Source organism: Mobula hypostoma, chromosome 7 (assembly GCF_963921235.1).
Source record: "Mobula hypostoma chromosome 7, sMobHyp1.1, whole genome shotgun sequence".
In the NCBI taxonomy this organism is placed as follows: domain Eukaryota; kingdom Metazoa; phylum Chordata; class Chondrichthyes; order Myliobatiformes; family Myliobatidae; genus Mobula; species Mobula hypostoma.
In genome coordinates this window covers 179,099,870-179,106,853 of record NC_086103.1, presented here as the reverse complement: position 1 = coordinate 179,106,853, position 6,984 = coordinate 179,099,870, and positions in this window count along the sequence as shown.

Here is a 6,984-nt window from a genome sequence, read left to right as displayed (position 1 = left end):
CCCATGTCCACTCTAGGACTTCCAATATTTGATCAGTTTCAATGAGCTCCTCCCTCGTTCTTCCAAATTCCAGCAAGTACAGGCCCAGTTCCTCACATGTTAACCCTTTTGTACCCAGGAACATTCTTGTCCAATGTCAGCACGCCCTTTCTTAGACAAGGGGAGCAAAGCTGCTCAGAATACTCCATGTGATCTGACCAATGCCTTGCAAAGCCTCAGCATTACGTCCTTGCTTTTATATTCTAATCCCAAAATTAATGGAGTATGATAGTGGCATTTAAGAGGCAGTTAGACAGACAGATGGACAGGCAGGAAGTGGAGGGATACGGAACATGGGCAGGCAGATGGGCTTACTTGAACTTGGCATCACGGTTGGCACATGGGCTGAAGGGATGTATCTGTGCAGTACTGTTCTGTCCAAGCTAGATCAGTAGATGGGAGACAGCTCTCCAAACCTATGATACCTCGATGGAGGGGACCTTTTATCTTTAACTCTGCACCAGAGCCGTGTTGGGAGGCGTGGACAGCATCTTGCCATCCATGAATTAACAGCTCGTTAGCAAAGGAAACAGATTTTTATACTTCTCACTACCTACTGACGTCAGCTTCAGATGGTGTTCCTGAAGCTACTGTGAGTCACCTCATTTTCATCAAGCTGTAAAGAGCAAACTGACTTTTCAACCCTCTGTTTACTCTCAGTTATCCTCAGTGCCATTTTATTAGATACCTTCTGTTTCTGATGTAGTGGTCACTGAGTGTCTGCTCGTGGTCTTCTGCTGCTGTAGCCCATCCACTTCAAGGTTGGACATGTGTGTTCAGAGATTCTCTTCTGCAGACCTCCGTTGTAGTGTACGGTAATTTGAGTTACTGTCACTTTCCTGTCAGCTTGAACCAGTCTGGCTATTCTCCTCTGACCTCTCTCATTAACAAGGTGTTTTCACCCACAGAACTGCTGCTCACTGGACGTTTTTTTTTGTTTTCTTCCACCATTCACTGTAAACTCTAGAGACTGTTGTGTCCTCATGAAGGGTTCCGGCCTGAAACGTCGACCAATCTTTTCCACAGATGCTGCCCGCCCTGCTGAGTTCCTCCAGCGTGTTGTGAGTGTTGCTTTGACCCCAGCATCTGCAGATTATTTTGTGTTGTGTGTGAAAATCCCAGGGGATCAGCCATTTCTGAGATACTCAAACCACCCCGTCTGGCACCAACGATCATTCTACAGTCGAAGTTCACATTTCTTCCCCATTCTGATGTTTGGTCTGAACAACAACTGAACTTCTCGACCATGCTGTTATGCATTAAATTGCTGCCACATGATTGGCTGATTAGATGCTTGCATTAATGAGCAAGTGTACAGGAGACACAGAATGCTGGAGGAACTCAGCAGGCCAGGCAGCGTCTGTGGAAAAGAGTAAACAGTTGACATTTCAGGCTGAGACCCTTGGTCAGGGATGGAAAGGAAGGGGAGAAGTCAGGGTAAGGAGTTGGGGAGAGGGAGGGGTGGTGTACAGGTGTACCTAATAAAGTGGCCACTGGGAGTATGTTATGAAGCTGGGAAAAGCAAAGAGACCACATGGTGTCCGCCCACGCGTCGTGTGCTTGCTGGAGCTTGACCCATCTCATCAAAGACTGACAGAGGCAGCTGGAGAAAATCTGTGCAGAAATTTAACTGAATGATAATGAGTGTTAGTCCTTGCAATTACTGAAAGAGAGAGAACATAATGTTCCTGCTTTCTGTACAGGCGCAGTTACTGAGCTGGCGAAACCTACTCGAACAGTTTCTCACATCTACAGTACATCAGAAAATGCAGTTCACACCAAACCAAATTTAGGCAACACAACAGACTGCAGGTCCATAAAAACACAGGAGCAGAATGAGACCACTCAGCCCATCATGTCTACTCCACCATTCCATCATGGCTGATTTATTATCCCTCCTAACCCCTTCCTCCTGCTCTCCCCAGAACCTTTGACAACCATAATAATCCAGAACCTACAACCACAGCTTTAAATATACCTGTGTCATGGGTTCCTCAGCCATCGGGGCAATGAATTCCACAGATTCACCACCAAGAAATTCCTCCTCATTTCTGTTCTAGAGGGATGTCCGTGTATTCTGAGGCTGTGCCCTTTGGTCCTGGACTCTCCCAATGTTGAACACATCTCCACATCCACTCTATCTAGGCGCTTCAATATTTGGCAGGTTTCCATGAGATCTCTCCACCCACTTCAGTCTTCTAAACTCCAGCGAGTACAGGTCCAGAGCCATTAAACTCAGGCAGCATCTGTGGAGGGAATGGACAACATTCAGGGTCGAGATCTTTCATCTGGACTGAAAGAGTAGAGGGGAATTGTCAGTATAAAGAGGTGAGAGAAAGCAGTGGGGTAGAAGCTGGGAGGCGATGGGTGGATCCAGGTGAGGAAGGATGATAGGCAGATGGAGGAGGGGAGAGTGGAGAGAGTGACCGAGGCTGGGAGGCGATGGGTGGATCCAGGTGACGAGGGTTGATAGACAAATGGAGGAGGGGAGAGTGAAGGTAGTGACAGAGGCTGGGAGGTGATGGGTGGATCCAGGTGAGGAAGGACGATAGGCAGATGGAGGAGGGGAGAGTGAAGGTAGTGACAGAGGCTGGGAGGTGATGGGTGGATCCAGGTGAGGAGTGATGATAGGCAGATGGAGGAGGGGAGAGTGGAGAGAGTGACACTAAATCATAGCTGACTCCCAGAATTGGAATCGGGTTTACTATCATTGACATTTGTTGTGAGAGTTTTTTTTTTGCCTTTTATAGGTTTTCATTATAAACTGCAAGACACATGAATCTACAGAGACACAAGATCTGCCCATCATCTCTCTCCTCACCTGGATCCACCTATCACCTACTAGCCCCTGTCTCACTCCTTCCCACCGTTCTCTCTAAACTGCGCTGGTGCGTGGCCACGCAGTAACTGAAATGCTCCCGTGCATATAGCCTTGGTTGCCATGCAGCTGGAAACTACAGTTATAGAATGTTAATATAATTGTGAAATCCCTTGTGTTAATGAATATAATCCATAAATTTTCTAAATAATAACTGTACCACAACCTTTAATTTTAAACATTTTAGAGATTCAACATACTTAAGTGTTTCAAGTTACAACACTGTTACAAATTGTAACAGTAAATGCAGAATGGAAGTCCGTAGTGTTACGTAACCGGCAACAATGAATATTAATCGAGACAGGTTTTTTGAAAACAACCAAACATTTATTAAACACATAAGCGATAAGGAAAAAAAAACACAAAGGAAAACTTTAACCGGAAGTTAAACAGGTATGCAGCCGTTCATCAACTCCACTTGGCTCTGGTTCTTAAAGAGTTAAATGTGAAAACAGTTCTTAAAGCGATAACTTCGAAAGTCCAACAGTTTTACGCATTCAATTGGGAGAGACTTCTCTGGAGAAGGATTTCTTCACCAACGCACCTTTACTGCTGGTTCTGTCCACAGGATTCACGATGCTGAAAATAAACAGTTTAAATCAGCTGACTTTAATTCCTTTAGAGAGAGAGAGCCTTGTTGCATGAACTCATTGCGCTTTTACAAGAGTTATCTCAATGCAGGTTCTCTTCAATGAAGACTCAATAAGGTCGATTCTTTATTAAACTGCCAAACGATGCCGACTTCTCTCGATCCTTCACTTCGATGAATTCTTCACTCTCCCTTCAAAACTGTCAGAATTGAGTAAATTGGCACTTCCAGCCACAAATTTCAATATCTTGTATGAGAACGCACCTTCCGTTTTAAATGAAACTGCGTCACAAAAACAAACACGCAACAGAAACGGAGATACAGCACGTTCTACCTGGCAATCTACAAACTCAAAAACCCACTGTGTCACCTGGGTCGACTGGGCACATGTCATCACGTGACCTCACATCGGCGGGAAAATCACATCAAGTGACCTCCAAAAGACCATTACATCATTCTCACAAAAAAAAACAGATCTCCTTGAGCATGTAACAGTAGCTCATTGTTAATAAACTGCACCGCCCCATGAACGATGGTGCTGTCTAGTCATTCATAGTATTGTATATTATAACTTAAAAAAAACAGTTTCCAGGCCATGTAAAAATTTGCTGATCAGAGCAATGATTGATCTGTGCATCTGTAAAAGAAATTAGAGGGAACTTTGCCCTCCCCTTCAATTTATACTGAGTATCTCCCCTCCACACTCACAGTCCTGATGAAGGACCTTGACCCAAAGTGTTGACCATCTCTTTGCCTCCTCAGATGCTGCCTGATCTATTGAATTCCTCCAAAAGTTTGCTCCTTGTCACACTTTTAGATACATGAAGCGTATTGGTACTGAAATCTAGCACCTTTTTTTCTCCAGTCCTGCCATAGGGCCTCGGCCTGAAATGTCGACTGTACTTTTTTCCATAGATGCTGCTTGGCCTGCTGAGTTCCTAGAGCATTTTGTGTGTGTTGCTTGGAGTACTCTGTACAGTTCTGGACTATCGTTGATGAGACCGCACTTGGAGTATTTTGTACAGTTCTGAAGTATTATCGGTGAGATTGCACTTGGAATATTGCATACAGTTTTGGTCACTCTGTGACAGAGAAGTTTGAGAGGATGTTGCCAAGACTTGGAGGTTTGAGTTAAAGGGAGAGATTGGTCAGGTTGGGACTTCATTCCTTGGAGCACAGGCCTCGTAAAGGTGCATAAAATCATGAGCGGTATAGATAGGTGAACACATGCAGTCTTTTCCCCAGAGATGGGGAACTAAATACAAGAGGGGGCAGGCTTAAAGTGAGAGGGGAAGATTTAAAAGGGACCTGTGGGCAACCTCTTAATGCAGAGGTTGGCATGTATATGGAACAAGCTGCCAGAGAAAGTGGTTGAGGCAGGTACAAAATCAACATTTAAAAGAGATTGGATAAGTCCATCAATAGGAGAGGGTAAGAGAGATATGGGTCAAATATAGAGAAATGGGACTAGTTTGGCAGACACTATAGTCAAGATGGGCCTGTTTCAATGCTGTGTACATCTATGACTCTAATAATACTGGGTTTTTAGATTGGGTTACAAATCCCCAATTGGTATTTTATAAGGCTATTGATTTAATTATTAATGGTTTCAAATAACACGACTTGAAACCATAAATAATTCATTCAGCAACATAAAACCCACAAGCCTTTGGAATTAAACCTACTTTGAACACATTATAGGGGATTTGCCAGTGTGTGGTTATATCCCTGGAGACTGTATGTAGATGCAAGGTCAGAGAATCGCCCTAAGTTCAGTCCATCCAATTACGTGGTGTCAAATGATCTCCATCATAATTGAACCCAACATCTTACAATCATGAATGGATGTTTACATATAATTGGGGTTACAGACAATCTACTGGAGGAACTCAAACAGCATAAGACTATAACTCTGGCATAATTCTGGCATAGGACCAGAATTAGGCCATTTGGCCCATCGATTCTGCTCTACCATTCCATCATGGCTAACTTATTACCCCTCTCAATTCCACTCTCCTGCCTTCTCCCTGTAACCTTTGACACCATTACCAAACAAGAACCTGTCAACCTCCAATTTAAATCTATCCAGTGACTTGGCGTCCACAGACGTCTGTGACAATGAATTCCACAAATTCACTACCCACTGGCTAAGGAAATTCTTTCTCATCTCTGTTCTAAAGGGACATCCTTCTATTCTGAAGCTGGACTCCCCCACTATAGGAAACATCCTCTCCAAATGCACTGTTTCCAGACCTTTCAATATTCAGAAGATATCAGTAAGATCACCCTCATTCTTCTAAACTCAGGAGAGTACAGGTCCAGAGCCATCAAGTGTTCCTCATACGTTAACCCCTTCATACCTAGGATACTGTGTAGGGGATAAGGAATTGTTGATGTTAGGGGTCGTAACCCTGCATTGGGTCTCATTTAATTGGTGTTATTTTTAAGTTGCTTGGCGTTAGTGTGCAAGGCCACATAGTGTGCACGTGAAGGCAAAGAATCAGTGAGAAAAGAGTGAAGAAGTTGTGTGGTGTGCTGGCCTTCATCAGTCGGGGGTTGAGTATAGAAGGTGGGACATTGTGCAGCAGTGTATAAGACATTGGTAAGACTGCATGTGCAGTTTTGTGGCACAGATTCGAAGTGTACTTATTATCAAAGTTTGTATGCAGTACACAACCCTGAGATTCGTCTTCCCACAGACAGACATGAAACAAAGAAACGGTATGGAACCCATTCGAAGAAAACGTCAAACACCCCAAAAAAAAGAACAAATCGTGCAAATAGCAAAAACAAATGAACAAAAGAAACACAGATGGAGTATAGTCATACTCATAGTCATACTTTATTGATCTCAGGGGAAATTGTCTTTTTGTTACAGTTGCACCATAAATAATAAATAGTAATAAAACCATAAATAGTTAAATAGTAATATGTAAATTATGCCAGGAAATAAGTCCAGGACCAGCCTATTGGCTCAGGGTGTCTGACCCTCCAAGGGAGGAGCTGTAAAGTTTGATGGCCACGGGCAGGAATGACTTCCTATGACGCTCTGTGTTGCATCTCGGTGGAATGAGTCTCTGGCTGAATGTGCCCACCCAGTACATTATGTCGTGGATGGGAGACATTGACCAAGATGGCATGCAACTTAGACAGCATCCTCTTTTCAGACACCACCGTCAGAGAGTTCAGTTCCATCCCCACAACATCACTGGCCTTACGAATGAGTTTGTTGATTCTGTTGCTGTCTGTTACCCTCAGCCTGCTGCCCCAGCACACAACAGCAAACATGATAGCAGTGGCCACCACTGACTCATAGAACATCCTCAGCATCGTCCGTCAGCCTCAAACCACAGAGTCCATGAAACAGTCTGGGAATGTTCAGTTTAGTTCAGCGTTGAGTTACTTGTTGACTGCAGGCTGCAGAACCGGTCTGCCTTGATCCTCTACGCTCTGCAGCCTCTTGCATTCTTGGATATTT